We start from the raw sequence: 16,188 nt of genomic DNA on the forward strand, positions 1-16,188 counted from the left end.
TGGGTGATTCCTGAAAGATGCTCAGAAATCTGACTTGGTGACCTCCTTCTTGTGCCCTAAGTGGCTCTGGCACAACTCTAACCACTAAATTTTGGGCAGTGGGTACAGTTGTGAAGAGGATTACCCGATCAGCTCCATTTTAACCATTTTATCCCTCAATTCCTTTGTGGTGCCTATCTCTGTGCTAGTTGATGAAATTGTCATTCCAAGCAGAATACTGACTGAAGCAAAAATTTTAGCAAGTTGAGACGGGTTAACCTTTAAAACTTGATATATTTCACCCTTAGTTGGTATATGTTGTTCATGAAAGTTAGGGACTATTGCATTAAAAAATGGCCAGGTTTAAACAAAGAAATATTAAAGTTTGACTTGCTTCATCCATGGTTGGAAGCACCTGTTATAGTTTAGTGCTGAGCTTAAGAATGTTTTTGTGATTATATGAAAAATATAAACACACAAGCTTTTTCTGCATCATATCATTCCATATAGAGAAATGCAGTGGGCTTGATTTATTATTTAGAAGGGAAATATTGAAAAAAAATATTAGGATTCTACCACTCTACTTGAGGGGATCTTGTATGTTATTCTGAGTTATGTCTGCTTTCTAATTTATTTTCTATGAGGGAAGAATACCTTGGGTTGTTGGACATTTCTATGCATACACAGGGGAAAAAAATGTGACTTTCAGAGCATTGCACAACATGGATAGTAATAACAGTAAGTGAGCCTTGATATACTGAAGGATTGCAAAACTTCAAGCTGGAAATAATTTTCTTTATTTTTGCCAAGTTGTCTTTTTCATATCGGTTCCTTCATAAATGCAGTGACTCATAAATTCAGGCAATTTTTAACATAATGGCTTGTTATGTGTTCTTGGAGTTTGACCTCTCTGAGTGTATAATATTAACCTTTTCACTGCCCTGTGGACTTATTCTGTTTCACAAAAATGAAGGAATGGTTGGGGCTGGAAGGGACCTCTAGAGACCATCCAGTCCAACCCCCTGTTGAAACAGGTTTGCCTGGAGCAGGCTGCACAGGATCACCTCCAGCCAGGTTTTGAACTTCTCCAGGGAAGGAGCCTCCACAACCTCTCTGGGCAGCCTGGTGCAGTGCACTGTTACCCTCAAAACAAAGTTTTTTTTTCTCATAATCAGATGGAATTTCTAATTCAAGTGAGAACACCAAGGCTCGATTAGTTCAGAATGTGAACTTGGGTGGAGTTGGAGCATCTGTCCCTCCGAAGAGACAAAACATGGCCAGAGAGTTAAGATGCTTTACTTGAAAGAATTGCTAGATGAAGGCTCTTGATGATCTTAGCAAGGTTTTAACTCTGGAAGGCAGTGAAGTAAGCCTCCAGTACTGTGTCAAGTTCTCTGTTGCAAATGTTGAGTAAGGACTTGGTATTTTCCAAAAAAATATATGGCAGGTCAGGGAGAGGTTAAGGTTTGAGTAATTCCTCACATGGTTGAGGATGGAGTTCTCTGATGGGTGCTGTGCAGGATGTCAGGCTGGATGATCAAAATGGTCTTTTCAGGAGTGAAATGTTGGGATCCAACAGATCAGGAAAACATGGCAGAGCTAGGATTTACGGCTCCAATTTAGGCAGTCAAAACTGAGTTAACTAAATTGTGCCCCGCTGAATTTTTCTGATGTCTTTTTTTTTTTAATCTTCACCAGAGCTGAGTTGCTGTTTGCAGGCCCAGATCCCTTATTCCTCCTTGGATATTACTGAGAATTGCACAAGAACTGGGTGGGTGGGTAGGTGGAGCTGCCCTTCTCACAGCCAGTCACGCCAAACAAAAAGCAGAAAATCTTTTGTTTCTGTTTGTCTGGGTCATAAATCATCCACTATGGAGAGGTACTCAAAAGCTTGGAATATCTGGCTGCAGCAATTCCAATCTTTCAAAATTTATTTTTAGTCTGAGGCTAAATGAAAACAAGATTTAAACAATGAAAATGGATTTTTAATGGCCAGTTTAGGCAAGGAGATTCCAGAATTTCAGTTCTGCCATTAAAGTGTAGCTATTGCATGAAGTTGGAGGTTTGAGCTTGTGGCATTTTTTTTGTTTTTAAACATTATTGTGTAACATATTTGTGTTAACACTTCTGCAGGAGACTTAGGAGATACCATTTGAGGTATTCTAGTCATGAATGAAAGGATTGCTGTTACATAATGTCCATGGAAATATCTTCTGAAAAGGCAAATTTGAATACTCCAATTGCCACAGTTAGAAAGGATTTTCCCTTGACAGTCATTTATCAGAGATTTAGGGTCACAGTTAATTGAGAAAGGAAAATTGGGAATGGGAAACACCTCGATTTTACAAAGACGTGTCAGTTTCTACCCATGAGCAACTGCCCTTTATGTTTTTCAACTAATTAACTAAATAAATAAATCAAATTAATAAATAAAATGCCCCCAAACAGCCCTTCCTCACCAATATCTAAGGGATGTCAAGCTGTGATATTTTATTACCCTCTATTGTTATGAGGATGTCATGAATTCATGGAAAAATAGCACCTGGATGAAGATAGACAGCATTTTGTGAATTCCCCTGAGGAGCTTTCAGAACTGTGCTCCCAAAATTACAAAAAAAAGCAAACAGGAGGAAAACTGCCATTGAATTTTTGTACAGATTTACACAGAAAAAACTGTTTTGTTGCAGCAGACCCATAAGGGAGGAAAGTTCAGATGGAAATTCTCCAACCACCATAAGTGTTGGCTCTTATTTGGAGAGCTTGACCAACCATTTGCTAAATGTTTGAGATCTCCAGATCTCATGGGAACTGGAATACAGTCATGCAAGTAGAAAAAGCTTAACTTCCCTGTTTGGCAGAAACTTCACAGGTACCAGAACAGGGGAACATTCAGATGCACTCAAATAGGAAATGAATATTCATAGATTATGAGTATTGACTACATTTTATTTTGCTTTGCTGGCCACCATGTCACAAATACAAAGGCATCATAGGGGAGAAGAATGACTTTAGAATTGGAGAAATGTTTGAGAAACACTCCACTGAGGCAGTGAAGTTTTGCCAGGCGTTGCTTTTCCAACCTTCCAAAATGGGCACACCAGGAAGTGACAAAACATCATGTTATTGTAGTATGATTAATACTATTTCTGAACAAATTTCTCTAATTTATCTTTTTCATTATGAAAAATGATTTACTGGTGTTATGGTGGGAAAAGAGACTTTTTTGACTCTGTTCCCCTGCTGTTTTGAGCAAATTTTGAAGGAAAATAATTTTGTGAATTGTGGTTGGGCAGTTGAAGGCCAAGAATTAGTGATTTTTTGAGAATTCATCTGGATGTTGTAAGATGTTCAAAGAAAATGGTGTTCACAGCAGTTTGCAGATAAATGGACACTTATGTTTCATGTTGAGCACCCCAGTATTTAAATACCCCAAAGCAATCAGTGGTTATAAAAGGTCTTTGCTCCCATGAAACTTATGTCCAAAGCTGTGAATCGACTCAGTGATAACAATCTCAGAATTAAAGGTTTGGTTAGGTGAAAATTTTTCACAAGATTGTCATTTAGAATATTCAGTTTAGAAAACTTTGCAAATAATGAACTCATCTTGTCACTGAACTGAGAGAGGATTGGTGTGAGCATTCAAGTCTCTGTCTGCCAAGTGTTTCCCCAGAAAAATGAGTATTTGACAAGGCTCCTCCACATGCAAGGAAATGAGTTAATAGCATAAACCAGGACACTGATGCAGAAAATGGAGCCCACCAGGGTGGGATGTTTGGAGTTGTTATTCTAATCTGGTTTGCTATTTGAAAGTTATTAATGTTTAGTAGCAAAGAATAAAAAATAAGCTACTAATAATTAATATTGGAATGAAGAAAGGCTTTGTGTTTGGCCCGGATCCAGAGTACAAGATTTTTGGGAGTGTATGGCATTGCAAAAAGTGTGCTTTCATTAAAGCTAGTAGTAGAACTTCATAAAGTAGTTTTTAAAATCTTAGCCCAAACTGTTTGCTGAGCATAACCAGAAAGCTTTGTGTGTCACAATTAGTCCTTTCTGCTTTCCACCTTCATTCCATGAATTTATAGTTCTCTTTGTGACAAAACAAATCTTTAGCGTGAAAGTGACTGTAATATAAGCAGTGCTGGTTTATGACCTCACTGAGCAAAGCGAGGAGGTTTATTAAAAAGATCAGGAATAAAGTTTCATGAAAAACTTGTCTGAAATTTAGAAGTTTAAGGTTATTTCTCAAAAATAATTAGAACATTTATATGTGTAAATTATGGTACAATGGTCACAGTGAAATGCTTAATGAGATACTGCCCTTCATGATGTGGATATTTAGGGTTTTCTAAACTTCTTACCCATTTTTATGATACAAATGGCTATCCAAGAGTATAGGTATCCCAAAGGCTTTTTTCAGGAATTCTTGAACCTAAAGCCAAACTCGTGGTGCTTAAAGCTGCAGGTGGGTGTTCAGTGGGATTCTTACAACTCTGGCTACAGAATTTCTATCTGTCTGTGAGGTACTTTGAAAATTCCATTAGTTGCTTACTGAAAGAATTGGATTTGTGGATGTTTCCAAAAATCTGGTCCCGGGTGCTGCAGGAACCTCTGTGCTGTTTGCAGTACTACCCTTGAAGTGCCTGTTAGCACTGGGAGCGTAAGGAAGTTCGGAATTAATTATGTTTGGTTAATACCATATCATTATGGTTTTGTAGCAGCTTTCTCAGAGGTTCAGTATCTATCCCATGAAAAAGCAAAGTGCTTTTCCCACAGAGGTCCCGCCTGAGTTGTGAAATGGCAGTGGAGTGCTGGATCTTTCCCCACTGCTGGAGGCTGAACAGACAGCTCGTGTTGCTGTTCCCTGAAAACCTGGGCTTGCATATGGAATTCATAGGTTTGGTGTTACCTGATCCATGCCCAGAGGGAAGGCCAGCACTCGGAGCAAATTCTGCCTGACCACAGCACTGCTCATCTTTCCAGCCGCAGCATTAGTGCATGGGCTGGGGTTTGAGGTCACAGCACTTCCCTGCAGGACGTTCAGGTGAGAGCATTGCTCAACTCCCTGGGGTCTTTGAGGAGAAGAAGTGGGGGTGAAAGAAATTTTTCTGACCATGTTTGGCTCTCTGAGACACTGAAAGGTAAAGCTACTGTGATTAGGGGCCCTTTGGGGAAAATTACTCTTTTCTGAGATTGCGACCCTGAAGGTGACAGTGAGTGCTGCCTCCTCCTTCAGCCCTGAGCCTGAGCAGAGGTGCCTGCAGGAAAGCCCAGAGTCAGGTGCCTGCTCAATATCAGCTGCCAAATATTTTTTATGAGGTTGCTTCTGGCTGCTCCCTACCTATGCTATCGTCCTGCTGAGATCCCTTGGTACTTTCCTGAGCCAGCATGGAACTCCCTGGGTCTCCAGGCATGCAGAGGTGTCTTCCCATTTCTGCTTATTGTATAGCAGAAAGAGGATCCTAATTTAGGCAGGCTGACTCACCGAGCCAGAGCTGGAGTCTGACGTTTGACAGGCTGCAATGCCTGAGGTAGGTGGTCTGAATGCAGCCCTAAATAAATAAATAAAAACCTAGCATGGCTTATCAGGGACATTGAAAGAACAACTTCTCTAAGCATTTGTAGGCTCAGGTCCAAAGTATTCACTCAGATTTTCAGCGTGCTGGTTTTATGTGGTGTCGTTGCTGGACAGATACTATGAACTATAAATATAATTTTATGCTTATGTGTTTGCAAGTAAAGCCTAAATGGCTGGGAGGGGGTGCCTGACCCTGCACAAAGAACAGAGGAAGGAACAGTCTGAGAGACACAACAGAGACAAGGGGGTCTCAGTCTGTGCAAGGCAGTCACGGCTGCTGCTTGAAATGCAGTGCAGGTTATATTGCCTCCATCTCTGTCCCACTGCCATCACAAACAGAGGCTGAGGATTATATTGCATTGCTTAATCTAATAACAATAATAAAAACATTATTATTACTATTATTATTAATTATATAATAATATTATAACAATAATATTAATTAATTTGTGTATCCACCATTTCCATCCCAGGTACTCATTATTTTTCTGAGTATTTCTGGCCAGAACAGAAATATAGCTACACCCTCTGATCACTGGGATGCTTTTCCTGCAGAAAAGCCAGATCCCCTACCTGTCCCCTTGGCCCAGGGCCTGAAAACCCGAGGCCATGCAATGGACCTTGGTCCCTCCATTGGCAGCTCTACGTAACCTGTCAGAGACAGCCCAAACACAATTTTTGCCCATGATGAATATGGATCTTTGCTGCATCTGGCAGGCTGCAGCAATGAATGCAGGACACTGTCATTAATAGATAATAAAAGCAGAAAGAAACATTAATGGGAATAAGCTTTGCTTTTGCTGGGACTGATTATTACTTTTTTGTTCTTGGGCTGTGACTAGATGGAGCTGCAAAGAGCAGCTACCAGTGCTGTGTGCACACATGTGTTTTGTTGCTGGCTGCTTTTTAATCTGAAATATTTAACCATGACATCTTCAAAGTGCGACTGTGTCATACATCCTCATACACTAATAGATTTCAAAGATGAAGAGCCTTGCTGCTTTATGTTTAGTCATGCCTTCATCTATAAATTTATGGCAGTATTATGGTTTAATGAATTGAACAAGTCCCAGAACAACAACAAAAACGCTCTTTTGTTTGAATTTAGATATAGCGCGCTTTGTTCTTCAAACCAGTAATAAAACCAATATGTTTCTTTAGTGGTAAACTTCGGGGTAACTTCATCTCACATTACTAATGAAGCACTTGGGGAGCTGTGTGTGCACATGTACACATGTGTGTGTGTGTGTGTGTGGTAAACGGGTGCTTTCAGTCGTGGTGTTGGACCTAGGCTGAGCATTCGTATTCTGATAGCAATAGGCAAACCTCCCAGAACAGATGGAGCAGAGTTCAGCACAAAGGTTTAATCCTATCAGGATGATTCCTGTATGGCCATCTGGATAATCCGGTGCACAAATTCAGTGCCTGTTAAAAGTACAACGTAGGCCAAGATTAGCGTCACAGATTTTCCACTAGACTTGTTCATATTTGACTTTATGATTCTCAGACTCCAGAAAATTGCATTAGAGAGCCTGTGATTTGTGAGAGAAATCAGATGAGGAATAAGAACTCTTAGGGTACTTGAATTTCCCTTGAAGAAACTGGATTGCAGGCACTCCCTGTCCCTGGCAGAGCTGCTTTGTGTTTCTGCACGGGTTGTTCTTGTTTCTGAAAGATGATTACTGTGAGCTCTCTGTTGTGGGCAGACTTTCTCAATTCTGCTGAACAAAGAGACCCCAGCTACAAATTAGTATTAGTTGAATCTTGTTTTTATCAGGAAAATAAATTCTTTGTTTCCTGTAGGATTCATCTCAGGTGAATTTTTGATTGTTATGCTGTGTAATGTGTGTGGGGGGTTTTATTTGAGGGATGTGGGGTTTTGGTTTTTTTCTTTGTGATAGTGAAAGATGACATAAAAACATAATTGATACTAGTATTTAGTCTGGCAGTGAGAATTTAGATTTAGATTGAACCCTTTGTTTCATCTAGAATAGTTTCTGTGTTTCACTAACTGAACCTTGCCAGTGTGGCCATAATGTACCAGTGGGTGTTGGAGCATCAAGGCTCAGCCCTGTTGTGCTCTGGATGCTGAGCCTGTTGCACCTTACAGGATTTTGTCTTGTCCTGTGTTCTGACTCTAGGGAGATATACTGTAAGGGATTTATTTTGTTAAGGTACTGATGGAAAATGGAAATGAGGAAACAGGACCAGGGTTGGTAGTAAAACAAACTAGGAATTTTGAAATTGTACCCACCTGCCCTTCTGTTGGGTTGGGGTTCAGCCAAGCAGTAAAGCACAGTGTTAACATTTAGCAAATATAAAATTCTTTGCTGGATCATGAAGGACCAGTGAATTAAGTATGTTTTGGAGTATGAGAACTATGCAGAGATGTTTGTTTTGACAAACTTTTAGGCCTGATGTATAGTACTCATTTTGGGCTTCCATTTGCAAGGTTGCCTCCATTCTCACCCAGAAATTGCAACAGTACAACTATTTTAAAACTTCAGTGCACTAAACCAGTCTCCTTTCTGCACATGCCTATTGTTTTTAAAGTAGACATAGTGACTTAGCTGGGCTCCATAATTTCATAAGGGAAGCTGATGGTAGAAAGCCATTGAAATTGAAATGGCAAAGGCAGATATGATTTTTTTTCACTGTTTTATTACCAAAATTTTGGAGCCCATACTCAGATACAGCAATCCCATCCATGTGTCACACCTCAGTCCCCTACGTGGTGTTTATTGCCTTTGGCTTTCACACACTGTTAGTGTTCCTCTGAAAGTGACACCATGGGGTGGAGGCAGGGCTGAAGGAATAGAGGTGCAATAATTTGGGAGCTCATGGTAAAACATTAATCTCACTTGGGGCTCAAAACACATTTGTACATCCCTGGGGGAGCAGAGCAGTCACTGCTTTGGTGTTGAAGTCTGAGCAAACCCGTCCCCAGTCGTGGAGCTGGAGGTGATGCCAAGATTTGAAAGGCCCTGTGCAATATTCTTGGAGGTCTGGTTTTCCTCCTGGCCCAGTCTGTGCACCCCTGAGCACCTGAGCTGCTCAAGAGCACAGGGAGTGCTAAGGCTGAGGGGCAAGCACTCGTTTGGCAATGTTTGGCCAAAGCCACCTGCAGCAGTTTCTTCATGGCTGACTCAAAATGAAAGTCTTGCAATTCAGGGGCAAAAATAATGAATGCAAAAACTAGAGCTTAAAGCCAGCCCAAAATTTCCTAGGAATAAAAAAATCAGAGTAGCACATTAGAAAAAAAAAAAAAGAAATAAAGTTGTTAGGCTTCTTGAAATATATCTATTTAGAGAGAGTGCAGTTGTTTTTTTTTTCAAGAAGAATAATACATGTATTGGTTATATGTATATATTAATGTTTGGTTGAACCTATATATTGAATTTAACATAATTTTAAGTGTGTTTGTAACGTTCCATTTTTCTTGGGGAATTTATTATTTGCCAAACAGACATGACAGACCTTTCTTTAGAGTCAAGTTTTACTGACTTGCAGGGAGATACTGAGGACTCTGACTGTTTTATTAATTTCTGGAAAGTAGGAGGCAGCTCCTAAAGTAAAATAAAAACATAACCCAAATAAATAAAGAAACTCACAGAACTTCCTCTGTGATGTGAAAGGGTTTAAGAGAATGAATGAAAATACATTTCTTGCAATCATAGAGAGATAACTAAATTATTATTTTATGGAAATATTGTAAGTAAAATACAGAGCAGATTTTTTTTTGGTAACAGGTCTCTCATTATTCTGGATTGCCTCCTTTTTCCATGCAGTCATTTTTCAGGCACTGATCAACAACTGAGAGCTTTGGAAATCATTAAGGAAAGAGAAACACAGAGGACTCCATGAAATGTAACTTTGCTAGCTGAGGCATCAGCAAGGATAAAAGAGAAACACTGGCTTAAGTATTGATTGTAGGTGGAATATTATCCCAGGTAATTTACATTTTCATTTCCCATTAATGGGAACCGTGCATTCAAAACATTCGGCAGAAAATCACATCCAAGACCTTTAATTTCACTACTGAAAAACAGAAAAAATGCAACCTTCCTTCCTTCCTTCCCTTCCCCCATCCTGGAGGGATTGCACGGCGCGTGTATTTTTGGTTCAGTGATTTCACCCAGTGCAGATGTCATGAAGGACCGGGAGGAGGTTGCCATTTTTGGCAGGGTGCTGTAATCTTTAAGGCTTGCATATGCTAAAACCCCCAAATATCGAGGAGCTGGGAAGGGGGAGCAGGGCATCACATCCTCGTGCCTGTGTCGCACAAAGCTGCAGGAGCTATCTGCTCCAGGGGGAAACCTCTGCTGCCCTGTTTCCTGCACAGCAGCTGCTCATTGTCAGCAGAGAATGGGCCACGGAGCCGGCTCGAGACGCAAAAGGAAGGCAGGAAGATCATCACTTCACCCAGATAAGCAGCAAACACATTGTTTAGCTTAAGAGTGAAGATTTAATGCTCCAGTAACATACATAAAAGCTCTGCCACATTCCCTTTCCCTGAAGTGTCCTTTGGGCTGATCTTGAGCACTTTTCCCCATCCTGGCTGGTTTCATAATTTTCAGTTGCTTTCAGCTGCCTCTACTGGATGCAATGCCCCACAAACCAGCCTGGAATGGCACCACTGCCTGGGCAGACAGAATTTTTAGGATTCACCCTTTCAGTATGCTCAGAGTAGTGAGCAGCCTGACAATTCCCACTTCTCAGGAAAAAGGGTATTATTTAGGGCAAAAAGAATCACCCCAAACACAACAATCCCCCTCCCCAGTCAATAAAACAGCCCAGCTCAACCCCTCAAAAAATATTTGGCTGATTCTTTTAAATTGGAAAAAGGTCCCAGAATTGGTGCCGAGTCCTGAGGCCAAGGTGTTGGCATTGCTGTGTTGGCTGTGCTGGTCCTCGTGTGAGGCTGGATGAGCCCTGCCCTGCACAGGGGGGTCCACACATGCCCCAAGGCTGTTGTGGAATGGGAGCCCCAGTTCTGTACCCACTGCCCAGCTCTTGGGAGCTTTCACAGGGCCCAACTATCTTAAAAACAGAGTTCCTTATCCTGCAACTTCTTCAGCGGGGTTTTAAAGCACTTACTTGAGTGGTTTGTTGAATCACAGCTTCCATAAGTTATGGTTTTGAGTGCTTAAAACTGATTTGTGTTGATATTCTGAAAAGTCAGTCGTTTGGTGAAAGCATTTAACGGGTTGCAGGATCAGACCCATAAACTGTGGGTTAATCTGTGGCTCATTTATTTATTTAGCCTGGAATTAGGTTTTACCCAAGGAAAAAAAAGGAAAATTAAATTAAATTCCAGATATTTTCAGTACTTCCTCTAAGATGAGACATAAATTCCCTGTTCCTCTTAATTCCCAGTTTTAACTGCCTTTATGCAACTCTCCTTGCGTGTCACGATACTCTTAGAGAGAAGAAAAATAAAAGCATGTGCCCTATCATTTAAACTCCTGTTGTGATGCAGCAACTGTTGTCAGAGCCTCATCTATGGAATAATAGAGGATGAAACCACACTTCATGATAAAAACTGCAGGCAAGGTCATTCTTACAGTCACCAGCACAAACTGGATATTAATCATAGAGCAAATACATTTCAGAAGCTAAATAGGAGCAGTCCCAGAGCCCTGCTGATAGCTGTGCATCCCACTAATTCACCTCAGTGAACATTTACCTCTAAGCTCAATTAACCCTTATTCCAAGGCCACCCATAAACTTTGTGGTAAATATGGTTTTTTCCCTCTGGCCTCTGTTTTCTATCAGTGGAACAGATCATTTCTGTTGGAGGATAAAAAGCTATCTCTGTTTAGAAATGCAGGTCCCTAATTAAGGGTATGAAACATCCAGTGTGTTTTTGTGAGGGGCTGGAGTTGGTCGATTATTGATTCTGTAAATTCAGATGCTCCTGAGGCTGTCTGTTATTTCTTCTGTCATCAGGTGCTGTTTGAGGCAGGTAGAAATGCTCAGGAGGCAGGTGGGTGGTGGTGTGGGGGAGAGGAATTTCCTCCTGCAATTGCCTGCACACAAAGTTAGTTGTTAAACATGTACAAGAAGCTAAGAGGAGATGTTGTTGCTCTTGTTTAGTAATTATTATTGTTATTATTATTATTATTATTATTATTATTATTATTATTGTTATTAGTATTATTAGTCCTGTTATTATTCTCCCTGCCAAGCATTGTTCAGAGGCAAATTGGAAATGTGGTAATTAGGCCCTGACTGGTAGTGTAGTACTTGTGTCCTGAGCCAAAGTTCAACGCCCTGAAATGAAATTTAAACCAATTAATCTGTTAGATTTTTATCGCTTGTCCGTGTTTTCTCAGCAATTCCCTCAGCACGTGGCCTTTGATCAACTCTCATACAAAAGCTAAAATGTGTGCCTGCTGCTAGCAAGATGGGGCTGACATTAACATGGCACTCATAAAACAATCAGAGCAGTGAAGCCCTCAAACAGACAGGGCAGAGTAATATTTAATAAAAGCGCACACATAATCTTCAGAATTAGCATTTTGTGCCTTGCAGTACCTTTGGGAGAAGAGCTTTTATTTGTGGAGTGATCATTATTATAACAAAGAAGAGCTACCTAATAATTTCCACTTTAACTCTGCAATATGCCACGAGCGTTTCTGAACCATTATGCTAAACTGTGGCGGGGTAATCATTTTATTGTCACAGTTTGAGGGAAGAAAAATCCCTGTGTATCAGTAGCTGGGAAGTGTGGGAACACAGGAACACACCGGCACACACAGCGCACAACAAAAAACTTTTCCTTTTTTTGCTCCCCATGTGCTGGAGTACCTGCCATCCTTTGTGTGAGGTGATAAGATTTTAACGGTGTGTACATTGAGAAAAATGAAGATTTCATAAGAACGTTGTTTCTCTTGGAGCCTTTAAGATTTTTGCTCATAAATCCTAAACATTTATTGATAGGCCCCTTGGTGGTAGGATTCCCAGTGGTCTCAGTAAGTTTGGGATTGCAGAACCTCCTCTGCCTCCCCTGTCTGTGAGCCTCGGGAGCAGCACGGTGGGACCTGTCACAGGGGGGCTCTGACTTGCCCTGGTGTTGTGCAAAGAACGAGAGCAGCTCAAGGCTCCCAACCCTTAGGCCATTTCAGCAGGTGGAGGATGTGGCCACATCACCTTCAGCCAGGAGCTGCAGGGTCCTGCTGCAGCTGGAGGGAGATGTTTGGTGTTCCCTCAGCCCAGCTGTTCTGAAAACACAATGAATGTGACACTCACACCAAAGAGTCTGAAAATCCTGTCTGATAACTGGGCCACCAAACTCTTTGGTTCTTATTGCAGTTGGCTTCCAGCTGCTCCTTCAACAGCAACAAGAGGAAAGTTCAGGTGTGTAGGAATGAGCAATTACTTTTTTTTATATAATTCTTTCCTGGACTTAAAGTCTGTTCATGTTATCAATCATGTACACTTTACTGCCTTTGTTAGGATTGGTCTAAAGTCCTTCACTGTATTTTGTTATCAGTGAAGCTTCAGACTTGGACTAAAAACTCTGTTTCTACAGAAAAAGCTAAATTTTATGTAAGCTTTTTTTCTATTTGTTTTAAAAACACCATTTCAGAAATGCTGCTTTGGAGTTACAGAAGGGCATGAGAAGTGATAATATTTTGAAACAAAACATTTTGTTTTTCTTGGAGGTATTGAAAAAAAGTTAATTCTACATAGAGGTTCTGGAACTTGGCATTCTGAAAAGAAAAAAAAAAAAAGTTTTCTATATTTTGGTTTGTCTTCTGACCCAAATAAAATGTAGAAAAATCAAGGCCTCCAGTGAAAAGATTATTCTGCCTAGCTCTGTTTTCCTAGGGTTGCACAGAAGTAAACACCTTCCAGACAGTGCTTTGAGCATTGCCAAGTGATTAAGAGCAGAAGTATGAAAAGCAGAGGGCCTGAGCTGGCCAGACATTTGTACCAGGGGCATAAATAGAGCTGAGGTCATCGCCTTGCCCCCTCCCAGTGTCACCTGTGCTGATGCTGCCAACAGGACCCAGTTCCATCCTCCTTGGTGCTCCAAGCAAAGGGCCTGGGAAGGGCAAAGTTTGAGACAGACCATTGTCCTGAATGCCACTGGTCATTGCAAATATGTCATTGTATAAACATGGTTTGTGCCCTCAAAAACAGGTAGCAGTCTGGATGCCTCCCTCAGCACGTCCTCCTTGGGATGCAGCCCTGCAGAGCCACTTCCCTGGCTGGGCAGCACCTCCTGCAGCCCTTCCAACATTTACAGACGCTTGCACCTTAAAATAAGGGAAGTTGTGTGGGGAAAGTGGGGGAGTCCCTCTGGTTTTTGTGACAGGGGAAAATAATGAAATCTTTTGGGAATGCACAGTGCTCTTGCTCCTTCTCAGGTTGGGCCTGCAAAGTGCACCATCCTGCCCTGGTGATTAAACCACCAAGTCCTGACTTTATCCTCAGAGGAGATGTCCTGGGCTATTGCCAGCAGGTTTGATGAGGCACTGATGCAGCACAATTTCTACATATTTAAATGAAGTGACATGTGCTGTTGGTCACAGTGGCTTTGCAGGTGAGAGTGTCCCAGTGAAGAACTGACAGCCCCAGCTCAGCACAGAGCCCTGAGTGTCTGCCTCAATCCCCCTGGCTCCATGGATGGGACTTGGCACGTGTTTGATATGAAGCAAATACATTTATAAAATATTACAATCAAATACATGAGGCAGCAGAGACAGGGCAGCAACTTGAACCTCTGAGTGCAACAAAGGGAGCACAAAGAACATCACAACATAAATAGCAAGAACTTTTTTGTGGGGTCCTGTAACTGCACAAGAGTATCTTGCATTCACTTTAAAGATTAGTTGAATCTATAATTTTCAATTGTAGAGTCATTTATGTTGGAAAAAATGTCTAAGATTGAGTCCAACTGTAAACGCAGCACTGCCAAGCCCACCACTGAACCATGTCCCCAAGTGCCACATCTACATGGCTTTTAAATACCTCCAGGGATGGTGACTTCCCTGGACAGCCTCTTCCAGTGCTTGACAACCCTTTCAGCAAAGCCTGCATATGTTTTCTGTTAATGCTTATGGTCTCAAATAGTTTTTATTCACTGGTATTTAGGAAAAAAAAATGTTGCTTGTAGTCTTTAAGAAAAGTAGCTCATTCTCTGACACATGGGAAACTGATTATCTCTGGGTTTTATTGTAGGGGGTATGCGTCCACAATCAGCTGGGAATACTGGAAAGGGTGTGATTTGGAAGTGATTTTAATTTTTATTTATGAAAAAGTTTGATTCTGTGAAAGGGCTAGATGGCATTTTGAAAAGCTGCTTTCACTGGAAATCTGTTGGTGTGAGCTTGGCTGAAGGAAAAGCATTTGCTTTTGGACATCTCAGTGGTTTTTATGCACAGTTTTATGCAAGTAATTTGAATCCAAATTAAACATATTGAAGTTACTTCTGTGTGTGCTACGTTTTTGTGACGGTAATGTCAGGATGTTTCTTTTGTTAGCTCATGTAAAAGTTAATGGCTGTACTCTGCCAAGTTTGGGGTAGGGTAATGATTTTTTTTTCTGCCTGTTTGTGTTTTTGCCTGGAGCTGGCATCCCCATCAGCTTAAGTAGTGGAAAAGTTTGTCCTGACACTTGCAACCTTTTGTAGGTAGGGCTGGGGTCTGTTTGCTCCCCATCTGTGCCTGCCACCCCCAGTGGTGTGAGGCTGAGGCAGTGCTCACAGAAACACTGCTCAGGGTGACTCAACTGCTCCCTTCCCAGCTCCCTTCCCAGCTCCCTCCTGCTTCCCAGCTCCCCACCCACCCACCCTGCCCAGGGACTGGGGGAAGGAGCTTCCCAGCAGCCACACTGCCTCTTGCAATCAGCTCCAACCAACCAGAACTTCACTGAGGAATCATAAAGATGCCCTGGGTCTCTTTAGCACATTATGTCTGGAGCATTTTGAATTAGACTTCTGTGAATGAATTAATTTCCTGTCTTTACAATTAGAAGAATTTAGGGCAGGGGTTGTGGCTCATTAAGTAACTCACTACACTGCCATGCTGAGTAACTCATGAGGGTAAGGGTTTTATCCTGGATGGTGCTAACACATAGTGGATTTAATATCCCCGTCTTCCTAGTAAGTCCATACCTGAGAAAGTGCCTGAGTGCTCGTCCTTGAGTATATCATCAGATAATCAAAGTTGCAAACCGAATTAACAGCTCAATCAGCCTTTCCATCAAGTAGCAATTCACAGCCAAATGCCACCGACCCTAAAATTGGGCAGTGGCACCCATTCCTGGGTTTGCAGTGCAGCCTCTTCCCTCTGGCTTCACATCTGCAGGAAAGAATCATTCTTTCCAGCACTGAGGTTGGCTGGTGGAGTTATGCTTCTCCTTGAACCTGTTTTCCATGAGTAACGAAATTATTGAGATACCTGCTTTACTTAAAATGTTATCTAATGTTACCAGTGCCATATTCTCATCTCGTGCAAGGAAAAGTTGGTAGCATCTTGGGTGAAATTGTTTCTTTCCATTGACCTGTGTGACCACCCTGAGACTCCACAGTACCAGTTACACAGGGCTTGCTGACTATTTTTGCAGTAATGTTATTTCTGTTGCTTCAACACTGTTAAATTCCAAGGTGCCCCTGTGCTGCAGAG

At 41.5% G+C, this 16,188-nt stretch overlaps 1 protein-coding gene across 9 annotated transcripts in view; it reads left to right on the top strand.

Moving 5' to 3' along the window:
• The window catches only part of EBF1 (EBF transcription factor 1), a 268,328-nt gene that overhangs the window by 182,065 nt on the left and 70,075 nt on the right, over positions 1–16,188 (top strand). The gene's annotated exons all lie outside the window — the stretch shown is intronic.

The sequence above is a fragment of the Passer domesticus genome, chromosome 13, assembly GCF_036417665.1.
Source record: "Passer domesticus isolate bPasDom1 chromosome 13, bPasDom1.hap1, whole genome shotgun sequence".
Classification (NCBI taxonomy): domain Eukaryota; kingdom Metazoa; phylum Chordata; class Aves; order Passeriformes; family Passeridae; genus Passer; species Passer domesticus.